General features: G+C 40.3%; 1 long non-coding RNA gene and 1 pseudogene across 1 annotated transcript; one reads left to right on the forward strand and one right to left on the reverse strand.

The window, feature by feature from the left end:
• The first annotated feature begins 1379 nt into the window (after positions 1-1379).
• Positions 1380-13135, forward strand: LOC123938956. The gene is made up of 3 exons (XR_006817793.1): positions 1380-1515; positions 11909-11987; positions 13030-13135. It is a non-coding gene; the product is annotated as an uncharacterized LOC123938956 (long non-coding RNA).
• A 677-nt stretch (positions 13136-13812) lies between these two features.
• LOC123938954 lies at positions 13813-14573 on the reverse strand (annotated as a pseudogene).
• Between the last annotated feature and the right edge of the window lie 1628 nt (positions 14574-16201).

The raw sequence follows: 16201 nt of genomic DNA on the forward strand, positions 1-16201 counted from the left end.
AATTTTTCAGGAGTGGAAAACATAAAGGAAAATATGCAAGAAAAAATACAATAGAAAAATCACAGGTGTTAAAAGAAACATTACCTTTTATTCAAAAAGAAAGAAGATATGGTTACATTTTTAACAGACCCATAAGCTGTAGCTCAAATGTAATAGTATAAAGGAGATTTATCCAAGAAAGAGATAAAGCTGGTCATGACTTAGTAGAAATCCCTGAGCTAATGGCAATTGAACACTAGCTTAGCATTCTTTTTCAGAATGGTCTAGCTGATTCTTCTATGTGACACTATGGGAATGAGCAGTATTTTTTAAAGTTTAAGTCATAAGATTTATGAGAGGTTTAAAAAACCTGGAGCTAATTATAAAAGTGCTACTGATGAAGTCCCTTAGACCCAATAATAGATGTGTCATGACCCCTATTTAATATATGTAGAGAATTTGGGATAAAAAAGCCATTTTATAATTAAAGATCTATATCCAATGGCCATTAATAAGTTAGTTAATGTGGGGGCTCCTAGGTGGGTCAGTCGGTTGAGTGTCCAAGTCTTGGTTTTGGCTCAGGTCATGATCTCAGGATTGTGGGATTGAGCTTTGTGTGGGCTCTGTGCTCAGTGGGGAGTCGCTTGAGATTTTCTCTTTGCCCACTCTCTCTCTCTCTCTCAAAGAAATAACTAAATCTTAAAAAAAAAGTGTGATTTCTAGCATCATGGGAGTGCTAAAGAGTTTGTGGTTATTTCTAGTGGTGCTAATAGCATTGTTAGTGAAGAAAATGTACTGTTACCATAAACTAGAGAATTGGATTCAAGCATGGGAGTTAATTACAATTACAATACTTAGTTTTAATGTGAAGTTAAAACTTCTTCCTTCAACTTTCAGTCCAAACTTATTTTGTTGGATAATTAATAAATTATGATGGGGGCTTTCTGCCTTTCTAATTAATTGAATGGTTACTTGATTGAAAGTTACAGTTCTCAAATATGAAAAAGAAGTTTCTTTAACTCTACACTGGGATAGCAGTGCTTTCACTAGGCATATTGTTAGTAATAACTTTTGTGGGTTTTCCATTGAATAACAACATCTGGGGAACTTGGTCTCCAGCCAGCAGTGCTGTTTGCCTCTGTGGCTTTCTCACTGTTATTCTTTGCCCTAAATGAGAGCAGCTAGATTGAGTTATTAAGAGTTAATCTCCTAAGAGAAAAGGTTTGTGTGTCTGTGTGTCTATATGTGTGTGTCTGTGTCTGTGTGTGTGTTTTGGGCAGATAAATGGCATAGACGGGTCTGGCCTAAACCAAAACTCTCTTTTTTTTTGTTCTGGCTTCTTTTTTGTGCATTCGGCCCTATAACTAGACATTACCTCTCAATCTTTCATTCAGGAACATCTTTGCCATTGCTAATAACTTTAATATACCTGTTGATGCAAGAGCCAACCTTAATGATCCCTTGGATTCATCTTTGTGCATAGTAGAGATGGCAGCATTTTCTATATCTGTCCTGAGGTACAAAGCACCAGCAATGGTAAGTAAGCACTTCCAGGTCCTTCTGGAAATTTTTGTTGAGAAAACCATAAAATAAAGGATTTATGCATGTGGAAATCTTAGCAATCAAGTGGCAAATTACAAATACCAGATCATGGTGACAGCTCATCAGCACCTCATGACACCAGTCAAAAATAACACCGAGGGTGTTCAGGGGCAGCCAGCAGGCTCCAAAAGTCACTACAGTGGAGATCAACATTGTGTTGATCCTCTTGTTCTCATTGAGCTGGCTCTCAGTTTCCCTAGTGCTGTTTTACTTCTCATTTCTCCTGTGGAGGCAGGTAACAGTCTTCGAGTAGCAGATGAGGTTGAAGCTTAGAGGGACACAGTACTGGACCATAAACACGAAGGTAGTAAAGATGGGCCACTTTGTTTTGGTGGGCCAGGTCTCCCTGCAGGCCTCACCGTGGGTGTAGAGGTCACCAGGGAAAGAGAGGCTCTGGAAAGGCTCATTGGTGGGTGGTAGTACAGGAAGAAGGGCATAGACAGTAGAAGAGAAAACATCCAGATCAATGTAATAACCTCAGTAGGCATGAGGTACACTGTGTTTCCAGCCATAGGGGTTTGCAGCCATCTGAAAAATTTCTTTTTCTTTTTTTTCATGACTTATTTAATATGTTGGCTAATTGAATTTAAATTAAAAAAATAAATGTGAAAAAAATAAAGATTTGTTTACTTTTTGAGAGAGAGATAGTAAGGGCAGAGAGAGAATATCAAGTAGACTCTGCCCATGCTCAGTGGGGTACCTGATGCGAGGCTCGATCCCATGACCCTGGGATCATGACCTGAGCTGAAATCAAGAGTTGGATGCTTAACCCACTGAACCACTTGGGCATGCAAACAGAAACTTTTCAACAGCAATGAACACAACTGAGTATTATGGACAGAGGTGAGTTTGCACATGGTATCCCCAAATATCCAGGGGCCCATCAGAGTGTGGATGACAGTGAAAGGTATGCACATGACATATACCAAGATGTAAGAGGAAGAGACCTTGGTAGTTAGTATATTAGTGATATTCTGAGCTTCTCTCAGCTTTTTAAAGATGATAATGATGAGAGAAAGGTTTCCAAAAAGTTCCACTCTTCAGACTACAGTATAGACTATGAGGAATAGGAGCAAGGCTAGAGAAGGGGGTCAGTGGACCTCAACATAGAGAAATGCAGAGTTGTTGCTTTCTAGCATTGGTTTTATTAGATGCTGGGTAGTTTAGAGAAAGTTCATTATGTTAGTGTTGTTAAGAAAGCATTTCTAAGCTTATTCTGGCCATCAGTTCTTGGGAAGCACTTTGATTCTGAGGCTTCCAGTTAAAAATTAGTAGGGTTTAATCTTCTTTGATCTTTATCTGTGCTCAGTGGAAATGCACCTGTGACTTGAGTATCAGCCTGAAATCCTAAAAAATTAAAGAGAACCCAGAATATTAGTGCAAAGTCTTAACAACCTGGACAAGTCTGTTGTGGAACAGGGTCCTTGTGAGGACATAGAGCGATGGGTCTCCCTGTCCTTGCTCTTCTCTCATCTTAGGGTACTCTATTTGTCCCAGCAGTATAGTCTTTAGAGTGAATAAGGAAAGGAATGTGATAGCATTCTGTTAAGTACATAAGGTTGCCCAAATACGTTTCCATTCCTGTCACCTCCTGTGCTTTGTGTGTGTGTGTGTGTGTGTGTATGCCCGCTGTGGAGGCCAGAGTACCATGTTTGGTCTGAAGTTGGGTTTCAATCGGAGCATCACTTTTTGATGTCTGTATGACTTTGACACAAGTCATTACCCTTCCTGCTTAGTTGTTGTTGTTTTGTTGTTGTTGTTGTTTTTTAAGTAGGCTCTTTGCCCAATGTGGAGCCCAGTGTGGGGCCTGAACTCATGACCCTGAGATCAAGACCTGAGCTGAGACCAAGAGTCAATGCTTAACTAACTGAGCCATCAAATGCCTCTTCCTGCTCAGTTTTCTTATCTGTAGGATGGGGATAAACATTGTCTGAGTTGTGAGGATTAAATTAGATCATGCAACTGAATTTGTCTGTTAGCCCCAATGTGGAGCCCAGAGTAGTGTTCAGTATTTATGTCCTGAATAAAATTTATCATCTCCACTGCCCAGAGCTAGTCTATAGACTTTAGTCTGGAGGCTAGAATCACAGTCATGCCTGCTATGACTCGAGTAGCATATGCTGTCTCCTCTTTGCACTAGTTATACTCTCTGGGACTGAAGCCATACTCTGCACAGGGAGTTTCTGGATATGATGCTCAGATTCTGGAGATCCAGGCGAGGAAGCCATTGCCTAGTGAGCTGCTTCTCAGAATTAACTTTATTTATGATGCATTCTTCCAATTCTCACTTCTTCTGGGTCCCTTCCTCTGGCTTCCAGAGGAAAGGGGAGCCCTGATCCTGTGGCTCAGCATGGCCTAGAGTGGTTGTATTCAGGAGAATTATTCAGACCAGAATATACAACAGTTATGATGAACTCCCCACCATTTTAAGTGCTGAGATTTCTGGCCCAAAGAGGACACACTGAAAGAAGGCAAAGGGAAAAAAATACCCTCCATCTTGGTTTATTCTTTAGGAATTTGAGGAAGACAACATAAATAACTGTGATAAAGGAAGCTGAGGAGTAGGAAAAAAAGAAAACAGATGTTTGTTTGCTGTTTGAAATTACCCTGCACATCCTTTTCGAGTTCAAAGTCTTAGCAGATTCTTATTGGAAAGAAAGCAACTTAAGAATGCTTGTTATGTCTGTCATGGTTTTAGCAATAGATATTTTGATGAGGAACACTGGGAAAATGTCATAGATGCATAGCAACTGTTGACTGAGACAGTATATTTTGTAAAGAAAGACCCAAGGAACTGATCTATGGCTCAGATATGATGTGGTGACAAGTAGAGAGAGTGAAATTGATCAACAATGGTACTGACATGGTTTAAGGCTTGCATGATTCAGGGGTTCAGCAGACCTAGAGTTCGCAGATAATTGCCTGAAGGGGAAAGTGAAAACAGATTTAAGCTCTTTATGACAGTCAGTGGACTACAACTGTAGATGAGACTAGAAAGCTTTGATTAAGATACCTTCTCCTAAGCAAGATTTACCTGGAGGAGGAAAGGCACAAAAAGGAAGTAGGCAATAATAACTTCATACACAGGTACACGTCTGCTGGAGTGAGTGCTGGACTTTCTATTGGAGACATGTTCTGCTGCTAACTAACAAGGTCTTTGATCTTGGGCAAGTCACTCAGCTTTTCTGAGCCTCAGTTTCTTCATCTGCCAAGTGAAACCAAAAAATGGCCTCCCCATTGCACACATCTTGGTTTAAGGGCTAATGAAATAATGTATTTAAAACATCCTATTAACTGTTAAACATTGTACCAATCCACATGCTCATTATTGTTGTTGCTGTTACACTTGTTGAATATTTCAGACAGAATTGGTCTAACCCCCATCCTCCAGAAAACTGTCAGTGCTTTCCTATCCACTGTATGTACAATTTATTCCTCCAATACCACATTTGCTGGAAAGAGGTAGGATTGTTATATTTTCATTTCATTGACAGAAACTAAACTACAGAAAAGTCTAAGGGCTTAGCTAAAGCCAGACAAGACCAGCAAAATCTTGTGCTTGTTTTCTTCCCAGTTCTTATTGTCCACAGGAAAGGAGAGCTTCCTATGAATCCTTCAAAGAAAGGTCTAAATAACAGTTTCTTCTTTACCCATGTGGAAATTCATACAGTTTTTTAGAGTGCCTAGCAGATTGGTAAGAGAGATGGGAATACACATTGGGAACCTGTGTGTTGCCTGTTCTGGCTGATCTGGGTTGTGTGGGCTGAGTGTTTTGGGATTACTCATCACCCTGCAACAGCTGGTCTGAAGCTTAGGAGAGGTCCATCTGCCCTCCTCTGTGTTGATTAGTAGCAAAGTGCAAATTATCTCCCTAGTCTCTAAGTTCCTATAGAGGCTTGAAGCTCAGAAAAGCCAGAAGAAGGTCAGATGGGCCTCATCTGGGAGGAATTCAAAAGGGAGTGCTGGAATTACATTATCCATTGCCCTCTACACAAGAGAGAGAAGATTAATCTTCACCCCCAACTTGACTGTATTTGGTTTGTGAAGCACGTGCCTTGAACTGGCTCCATGTATGCCTTTTCATGCAGAGGTACAACATTACACAGTCTTGATAGTTTTGTGTTTAAAGGTTTTAGGATGAACAAAATAAGAGCATTATTCTGCTGAAGTGTCTCTGTGTACCTTTATTTCTGTATCTGATTTTTTAAAAAAAATTAGCGTGTATGGGATCCCTGGGTGGCTCAGTAGGTTAAGCAACTGCCTTTGGCTCAGGTCACAATCCTAGAGTCCTGGGATCAAGTCCTATATTGGGCTCCCTGCTCAGCGGGGGTCTGCTTCTCTCTCTGACCCTCTCTGCTCTCATGTTCTCTCTCTCATTCTCTCTCTCAAGTAAATTAATAAAATCTTTTTAAAAATTAAAAAAATTAGCATGTCTTTCTCTTTTTTTTAATTTTTTTTGCAAATTTTTAAAAAAGATTTTATTTATTGCCAGAGAGAGAGCAAGCAAGAGGGTGAGCACAAGCAGGGAGAACAACAGGCAAGGGCAGAAGCAAGCTCTCCGCTGAACAAGGAGCCCATGCGGGACTTGATCCCAGGAAAGCTGAAAGCAGATGCTTAACTGACTGACCCACACAGGCATCCCTCTCTTTTTCTCTCTTCATACAACTCTTATTTTTTGGTGGGTGTTAGGGAGCAGAATTTGTGTGTGACTTCCCCCTGGTCTCTGTGCTTTCTCATTATCTTTCATTGTCTTCCTCTTGTGATGCCTCTCGCATTCATTGTCTTCTCTGTTTCCCCCTTTCCCTTAATTGTCCATAAAACAGAATAATTGAGGTGTATTTTAGACTCTCTTTTATATTTCTTTTTTTTTTTCTTTTATATTTCATTTGGTACTATGGTTTCTTTGCCTGGAAAAGATGCTACAGGTATTCTAATAGACCCCTCTCATTTGACACTTGTTGGTTGCAGTTTTGCAATTCATTACTGGCAGAATAGGGACCAGAGCCCGAGTCTTCTGGCTCTCAGATTTCCATGCTCTTTCCATTATTTTCTGCTGCCTCTTGTTTTTATTTATTTTTTCTTTTCTTTCTCTCTTTTTTTTCTTTTTTCAAGGGAAGGGTTTTCTTGTGTGTGTGTGTTTCAAGATTTTTATTTATTTATTTGACAGAGAGAGACACAGCGAGAGAGAGGGAACACTGGCAGGGGGAGTGGGAGAGGGAGAAGCAGGCTTCCTGCTGACCAGGGAGCCTGATGCGGTGCTCAGTCCCAGGACCCTGAGATCATGACCTGAGCCAAAGGCAGACACTTAATGACTGAGCCACCCAGATGCCCCTTTTTTCTTCCTTCCTCCCTCCCTCCCTTCTTCCCTCCCTTCCTTCTTTCCCTCCTTCCTTCCTTCCTTTTTGTAGCCTTCCTGCTCAACATGGAGCTCACTGTGGGGCTTGAATTCACGACCCTGAGATCAAGACCTGAGCTGAGATCAAGAGTTGGACACTTAACCAACTGAGCTACCCAGGCGCCCCTGTTTTATATTTCTTGAATAAGTTTCTGTCTTTCTTGTTTTTAATTTTAAAAGTAAATGAGTAGAACATTTTCTAATTATTTTATATTATAAACAGTTTCCTTAATGTTACTTCAGGGAGTCTGTGGCCTTGAGCAAAGTGAAGTTTTGCACACACCTGCACACACAAGTGTTCATGTGGGGTTCCCAGAATAGATCAGGGCCACACTGTGAGCATGTCCCCATAGAACTCTTTCTCCTTTTCCTTAAACCTTTAGGATTAAAGGTTGTGCAAATTACATCTTGCACTTTTTAGGGCTTGACAATTTAAAGTACTATCTCATTCATTAATTTATTCAAGAATTTAAGTGTTGACAAGGTGGGCTGTCTTACTTGCTCTCTCTAGCAGTCATGTACTCTAGATAGGAATGATACTTTAATTTTAATTTAAAAACATGGCAACCAAGACCCAGTGACTTGCTTATGGTTACATAGTTGGTGGCAGAGTCAGGAGGAAGACCTCTACTTTCTAAGCCATACCTAAAGCAGTATGTCTAGTTTACTGGTCACTTAATTTTAAAGGAAATCAATCAAATTAATCATTTGTGTTCCATGAAGACAAGTAAAACCAGAAGGTCTATAAAGACACTTCTTAGAGCTTTCCCTAAGAACAAAGTACTGTATTAACCAGCCACAAGAAGCATCAAGAAACAAATGCCTACTCTTTCATAGCCTTATTAAAAAGTATAATGGGGAGGCACTTAGGTGGCTCAGTCGAACGTTAAGCATCTGTCTTCAGCTCTAGTGGTGGTCCCCAAAATACTAGGATCGAGCCCAGGTCATCAGGCTCCCTGCTCAGTGGGTAGTATGCTTCTCCCTCTCCCTCTACTGCTCCCCCTGCTTGTGCTCTCTTGCTTGCTTTCTTTCTCTCAAATGAATAAATGAAATCTTTAAGAAAATTAAAAATAATAATTGGCCTGGTTATTCTATACTATGCAAACTCCTATTTGACTATTCACCCATTCCAATAAATAAATAAATAAATAAAATTTCACATCTGTCTATTGTAGAAATGTGTGTGCCGTTTTAAGATTTGAGGATAACATTTGACTCCCCCATGAATTCATTACATGTATTTTGATTTTCTCTGCTGGAGATGGTTTATCTGCTTTTCCTGGAACTTGAAAATTGCCTGAGTACATATAAAGTGTTACTGGAAAATGTACACATTTCATTTCCCAAAACCTAGCAGTTACTTTTTTTAAAAAAGATTTTATTTATTTATTTGAGAGAGAGAGAGAAAGACCATGAGAGGGGAGAAGGTCAGAGGGAGAAGCAGAGTCCCCATGGAGCTGGGAGCCCGATGTGGGATTTGATCCTGGGGCTACAGAATCATGACCTGAGCTGAAAGCAGTTGCTTAACTCACTAAGCTACACAGGTGCCCGGGCAGTTACTTTTAAAATCAAATCAACACAGGTGCACCTGGGTGGCTCAGTTGGTTTAAGCCTCTGCCTTCAGCTCAGGTCATGATCTTGGGGTCCTGGGATCCAGTCCTGCATCGGGGTCTCTGCTCAGCGGGTAGCCTGCTTCCCCCTCTCGATGCTGCCTCTCTGCCTACTTCTGATCTCTCTCTGTCAAATAAATAAATCAAGTCTTAAAAAAAAAAAAGTCACTTATGGTTCGCCTCCCCTTCCAATTTTTTTTTTTTTTATAAACATATAATGTATTTTTATCCCCAGGGTTACAGGTCTGTGAATCACCAGGTTTACAGACTTCACAGCACTCACGATAGCACATACCCTCCCCAATGTCCATAACCCCCTCCCCCTCTCCCAATCCCACCTCCCCCCAGCAACCCCCAGTTGTTTTGTGAGATTAAGAGTCATTTATGGTTTGTCTCCCTCCCAATCCCATCTTGTTTAACTTTGTAAGGCACATCCATACTGTTTTCCACAGTGACTGTACCATTTTGCATTCCTACCAGCTGTGAGTTGATGGGTGATCAACAGCATGAGTGATCCTTTTTCTCCACATCCTCACCAACATCTGTTGTTTCTTGTGTTGGTGATTTTAGCTATTCTGACAGGTGTGAGGTGATAGCTCATTGTAGTTTTGATTTGCATTTCCCTGATAGTGAGTGATGATGAGCACCTTTTCATATGTCTGTTGGTCATCTGGATGTCTTCTTTGAAGGGATATCTGTTCACGTGTTCTGCCCATTTTTAAACCAGATTATTTGTTTTTTGGGTGTTGAGTTTTATAAGTTCTTTATATATTTTGGATACTAACCATTTATCAGATATGTCATTGGCAAGTATCTTCTCCCGGTGGAGCCCCAAATTTTAAAGCTAAGCCATGCAAATCAATTCTGTTTCCTCATCCAGTGCTTGAAACTCAAAATTCCCAAGTGATTAACACCTTGGTATTATGTATCTGTTTTTTACAGAACACTGCCAGGTTACTGGATGGTTGGAGTACAAGGCAGGGGGTGGGATGTCCATGACAGAAGTGGAAGCCAGTCTCCTCTTCTGCAGGAATTTGAAGAGCAGATGTGGTCAGAGTGGTTCAAGGCACAACCCTCTTATTTTCCCAGTCACTTTTTAGTGGTATTCTGGTACTTACTTACCTGTTTATACTTGAAGTTTATACAGTAGCAAACTTTGGAAGAGTGTAATGCTTGCTGAAAAACAAATATCTTTTCCATATATAGAATCCTGGCAAAAACTGACAATGTCCACAGGGTTGGTAGATACTAAGAGATCTTTATTGTCTGTGGTGTTGGTAAAGATAAGGCATTTTGAATCGGACAGACCTGGCTCTGAACCCAGATTCTCCCATGTTCCCTAGCTGAGTCGCCTTGAGCTTCTCTCTGAGCTTTTGAGTCCTTTTCTATAAGGTGAACATTACCATCTTTCTGGCAGGATTATTTTGTTACATAATAGATATTTAGTAAGTGGTAGTTTATATTATTATTTCCTATAGTTTTCTTAGTAGAAGTATATGATCCAGATGAAGGGCAGAGTTAATTGTTTTTTATTTCCGCACCCCTTTCCACAGAAAGAGTAGAATGAGTGTGAGAGATTGAGAAATGGTGAAACCAGAAATTTTTTTTTTTAAATTTTAAGAGGATATTTGGTATAAACTTGTCCTTACTGGTGATGAAGATTTAGTGAGCATTACAGTTTTGATTGCCTCAGTTAAAATTCATTGTTTTAATTGCAAAAGCTAGTTTATAGACTAATAGCCTCGGACAGCAGGCATTGAAGTTGATCAAAGGAGCCAAAGAAAGAACTAAGCCTCGGACTTCTCCCATCTTTCTAGAGCCCTGCAGCCTTGATATTTACATTCTCATTATGTTATATACTTTATTTTTAGTTATAAAACAGGTTTTGTTGTTTTTATACCTGGATAAACATTAATTAATATAGTAGGTGATTCTCTGACCCATACTTTTACCAACTTAGGGGAAATCAAAATTGAGGAGTATCATGAAAGGAGTGTCATGAAAGGGACATCTAAACTCGGAGTCCCAGTTATTTGTGCTAAGACTGTATTATAACAGAAGCTTGATAAAGAAAGGCTTCCTTATTTTTGTTTCCCACCCTGCTGCAGCTGTCTTTACCTCCGTACAGGACTCCCTGTTAACTGCTCTCTCATTATGATTACGTGCTTGATAATTATTTTTTCTTTTGATTTCAGTAGATCCTAGATGACCTGTTTACTCCCTGATGCTTATAGTATTCTCTTAGGACCTGAGCAGGAGGGCCTCTGCCCTGGATCTTGTGTGTAGAGGACCCAGATATCACAAACTTGAAAAAAGTAGTGTCATTTGGGATCCAACACTCAACACTGGTAGAGCAACTTGTCATCCAAACATTTATTCTAGTGACTAACACCTTTCAGGTCCCAGATACACTTCTTGTCACTTTCCCTGAAGCCCTGGAAACAAATGTCATGAAGGTTATGGGCTGTTGATGCTGGTTATGGACACTGCTTTGATGTGTAGAGAGGATATGTAGTTGCAGAACTTCGTAGATGAAAGGACAGATTAATTAACTTAGCCTAAGAGTGATAAATTCCTGTATAATGAACTAATCACTTCCCAGTACAGCTAGCCATCTTTTTTCTTGTTTCTCTTTCTATTCCAGTTTGTGTTTCTACTTAAAAATTAGGTGAATATTTTAAACAGTGGTCCATGGTAGCTGAGGGATATTCTGCAATATTAAGCAATTCATATTACTCTTAAACTTTATGTATGAGAGTCCAGATAAAATATATGTGATGCCTGTGGTTGACGTTAGCAATAAATGAGCCTTGATAGACTTGTGAGTAGTTCTATTTTTGAAAAATACATAAGAGTTTTAATAAGTTTTTTAAAAAATTACATAAAAATTTCAACTTTATTATAATTTTATTTAAATTGGTATTTGTTAATTATAATTTGTATATTGCCTTTTAATTTTATAGGTAATTTTTGGCAGTTTAGAAAAAAGATTACATTTGAAAACAGATATAAAAATAATTTTAGGGGCTCCTGGGTGGTACAGTTGGTTAAACTTCCCACTCCTGGTTTTGGCTCAGGTCGTGATCTCAGGGTCGTGAGATGGAGAGCCCTGTGTCCAGCTCCAGGCTCAGCGTGAAGTCTGCTTGAGATTCTCTCCCTCTGCCCCTCCTGTTTATTCTCTCTCTCTCTCAAATAAATAATTAAATCTTGAAAAAACTAATTTTAGTTTTTGATTTTGCACAATTAATATATATATTTTGATGATAGTATGTTCAAATTTTGTATACTTTGAATAAATTTTATTTTATTTTTAATCCTTTAGATCCTTACTGGCAATATGACACAGAGCATGAGAAAGGCTTATTTATAACAACATAACTAGCGATTTTGATGAAATTAAGGTAAGAAAAATAAATTTTTTGGAACACATCATAATTTATGCATTATGTGTGTCTTTATTTTTATTATTTATCCATACATTGCCCGCTTATCAACATTAAACCCAGACATGTGCAATAATACTTAAATTCAGTGGTATTTGATATTTTGTCAACTTTTAGTCAACTTGGTCTTTTAGTCAAGTTTTAGTCAACATATTTTTTTTAGTAAAAATCATAGCTCTGCATTATGCTAAATTTTGTCAAGGTATATGGATTAAGTACTTCTCAGTTTTGTTTCGTATCTCTGTATCCCTCCCTTCCCCACAAGTTCCTCCCAACCCCAGTTTTAGGGAGAAGTTTTACTAGGGAGCAGTGCTATCCTCTTTACAGGAACTCCGAGCTGGTGGCTCACTTTTATACCTGTCTTAGGATCAGATCTCACCTTCTCTTACCTCTCTTTGATGATGGCTGATCTGGTTTGGTGAGGGAGGGTAGAGGTAGAGGTGGGAATTGGTAATGTAAGCCAGGAGATATTTCAAAGATACATGATAGTAATAACTTATAGATAATAATAACTTATGGATAAAACATAATTTAACAAATATTGTACCCCTATTACAAACAGTGTCACATTATCAACAACCACCTCATTTGTGACTCAATATTAGCCCACATTCGTTTCTAGGAATTATCCTAGGGAAGTGACAGTCTGGGACACAGTGATGTCTAGACATGTTGGTTATACCCTCATATCCAAGCGTAATCAGCGTACTGTGATAGTATGGCAGACAAATGTGTCAAAGCATGAAAACCTCCAAAAGAACTTTCACTAGAATTTTATTTGAAATGTTGCGGTCAGTTAATTCCAAATATTCCTTTCATTTCCTTCGTCCTTGGGTATTCGTCACAAAGCAAGGTCTTGCAGGCACAGTTCCCCTCCTACACCCTCTTGCCCATTTCATTCAGAACTTCACATGGTCCTTCTCACAGATTGTGTATATTCAGTCAATTCTCAAAGATTCCATATTTATGAATTCACTTATTTACTAAGATTTATTTGTAGCTCCACAGTCAATACCCTGCTTTAGTGGCCGTTCATGGGCATGTGTGGAGTAGTGAAAAATTGGTATCACCTGACGACACCATGTTTCCAGCTGAGGTTGAACAAGGTAACTATTCTGACTCTCTCTTTCAGCTCTTGTACTGTATTTAAGTGTCCCTTTTGTGGTCTGTTTGGTGGCATATTTTCCACATTTTTATGCTTTTTGTTGGTGATTTCACTGTTTAATATAGTCCTCCATCAGATGCCTGTGTGGCTCAATCAGTTAAGCGTCTGCCTTCAGCTCAGGTCATGATCCCAGGGTACTGGGATCGAGTCCCACACTGGGATCCTTGCTCAGCCTGCTTCTCCCTCTCCTGCAGCTCCCCCCTGCTTGTGCTTTCTCTCTTTCTGACAAATAAATAAACAAAATCTTTGAAAAAAGAAATAGTTCCCATCTATAGGGCTGAAGTGCTGTCCAGTATTCCTAAGTGCAAGAAGGCTGTAATGTGCCTTACAGAGACAGTGTCTGTGTTAGATAAGCTTCATTGGGGCTATACTTATACTGCTATAGTTATGGTTATATAGTTATACGGCTGTTGCATGCGTGTACTAAATAAGTATCTTTAAACAGAAGTCTATTTACTTGTTTTGTTTTGTTTTTTTTACATGTTGGGTGTCTGGTTTATTCAAACTGTCAGTCAGAGGCCCCCACCTCCGCCCTGGGCCAGGCACAGGACGTGAGTAACTGGGAGCTATGGAGCTGGATAGGGCAAGGCTGGGCAGGTATCAGAAGATAAAAGGAGCTCAGCTGAGCAGCCAGAGCAGCATCAGGGCCAGACTGAGCAGGAAGGAAAGGCCAAAGCCTGCAGAGCCCAGCCCCACTCATGGCTTCAGCATAGAGCCTCACCACGTCCCTGTTGGGATTGCCCTGGGCTGGGTCAAACCATATCTGGATGCAGGAGCCTCTGCCTCAGCTGTAGCTGCTCAGTTTGTAGGAGTGGCTCCAGATCTCACTGCACAGAGTGGCAGGTGCAGGGAAGGAGAAATGGAAGGGGTGCAGGGAGCTCCCACTGGGTACCACTTTTACCTTGACGTCCAGTCCTGGCTTTTGTGCCAGTTGTTCTCATAGGTTTAGGAAGTGTGGCAGCCTTCCCAGCAGTGCAGACAGCCCTCTTCACATAGGGTCACATTCAAGATGCGCTCTTTGTGCCAACCGTGGCTCACCTGCTGGCCCCAGAGCCCCAGGTTAGGAGCACTCATACTGGTAGTTGTCCTGGATGAGGTACTGTTTGCAAGCAGGTGCTGTCTGTCCGCAGTGGTCCCAGTTCAGTCTGTACAGATGGGAAATACCCTTATGGGCTTCCCAGGTGATGTTGGCAAAGCAGCAGAGATTCTTCTTCCAGGGGCTGCATTGCTTTACACAGCTTGTCCTCTGGCCTTGGCTTTTCCTTGCGGGGCTTGATATCCATACAGACATTGAGAAGCTCAGTCTTGGGCTGGGGTGCTGATACTGCGACTGCCCCCACCCGAAGGAGCAGCAGCTGTGTTACCACCAGCTGGGCCATGTCAGTCTCTGAATCCTGTGACAACTGGGGAGTGTTAAGTCCTCCAAAGACCTCAGAAAGTCAAGGGCCACTGGATCCCTCACACCTCTCTTCTGGTTTCATAAGTTGAACAAAAGTATCTTTAAAAAGAAATTCAAAACAATGTTATGTATTGATTGGTTGTTAAAAATGTGACTAGAGGCCTACAAGAATCCAATCCTGTGTTTTTCCTAGTGTTCACTAATTCACTGTTCATGGCAAATTTATAGGACATAACTACTGTACTTTATGAGCATTGGCTTTCCCTCTCTTTCTATGTATCTCAAGCTCCCCATTGCCATTTCAGAACATTTTTTCCCCCAACTTTGTGGAATTTCAGTCCAATTGGGTGTACCCCTTTAACCTCTTACTTTGCTGTAATTTTCTGATTCAGTTCATTATATTCTTTCTCACCTCTAAGTTCAACAAACATTAATGCAGTTGAACTGATTGATCTTTATTGCTTTTTGCATCTTGCTTAAGAAATTCTTCCCTATCCTGAGGTCATGAAGATATTCTGCTGTACAGTCTTTTAAAAGCTTTTCAGCTTTAAAAAAAAAAAAGATTTTATTTGTTTATTTGACAGATAGAGATCACAAGTAGGCAGAGAGGCAGGCGGGGGTGGGGGGTGGGAAGCAGGCTCCCCACCAAGCAAAGAGCCTGATGCAGGGCTCGATCCCAGGACCCTGGGGTCAAGACCTGAGCTGAAGGCAGAGGCTCCAACCCACTGAGCCACCCAGGTGCCCCAGCTTTTTTTTTTTTTTTTAAAGATTTATTTATTTAAGAGAGAGGGATATTGTGCCCATGCATGGTAGGGGGAGGGGCAAAGGGAGAGAGAATCCCAAGCAGACCCTACACTGAGCATGGAGCCCGACATGGGGCTTGCTTTCACAATGCTGCAATCATGACCTGAGCTGAAATCAAGATTAGGACACTTAGGTGACTAAGTCATCCATTATCTCCCCAAATTTTTCAGTTTTGACTTTCACATTTAGGTTTATAATCTGGGAAATTGATATTTTTATGGTGTCAGTTAGAAATACAATTTCATTTTATTCTCATAGACACTTGATTATCCCAGAACTTTTTATTGAAAAGGCAGTCTTTCTCTCACTACTTTTCAGTGGAATCTCTGTCATTTATCAAGGGTTTACATATGTATAGTTCTGTTTCTGTCTATGTATTTTTTTAAGATCTGATATTGAAATGAACACATCTAGATCTTGGACTTTAAGCCCAGAGCAGTGACTGTGTGGGACCCTAGGGTCTTCCCTGTTGGGGAGGAGGTAAGTATTTAGTATGTGATGGGATGGGAACTGAATATTTAGTAATAAGCATGGGCTGTGATGTTTTTTAAAATTATTTATGGAATTTGGTACCCATCTTTACAAAAGGACTGTACTCAAAATAAACAGAAGTGATGTATATTGCCTCTTTCAGAAGATTTAAGTGTTACCTTGTGCTTTGTCGTAAGTCTCTTTGCTTTCTCCTATGACAGGCATTAATGCTTCAGATAATGGCTTACTTGCCAGTCTTGGTCCCATAGCAAAGAAGATATCAACTGAAGTGCTGACCCACAGTGAACACAGAAAACACAAAACAAATGTTTG

The sequence above is a fragment of the Meles meles genome, chromosome 3, assembly GCF_922984935.1.
Source record: "Meles meles chromosome 3, mMelMel3.1 paternal haplotype, whole genome shotgun sequence".
In the NCBI taxonomy this organism is placed as follows: Eukaryota; Metazoa; Chordata; class Mammalia; order Carnivora; family Mustelidae; genus Meles; species Meles meles.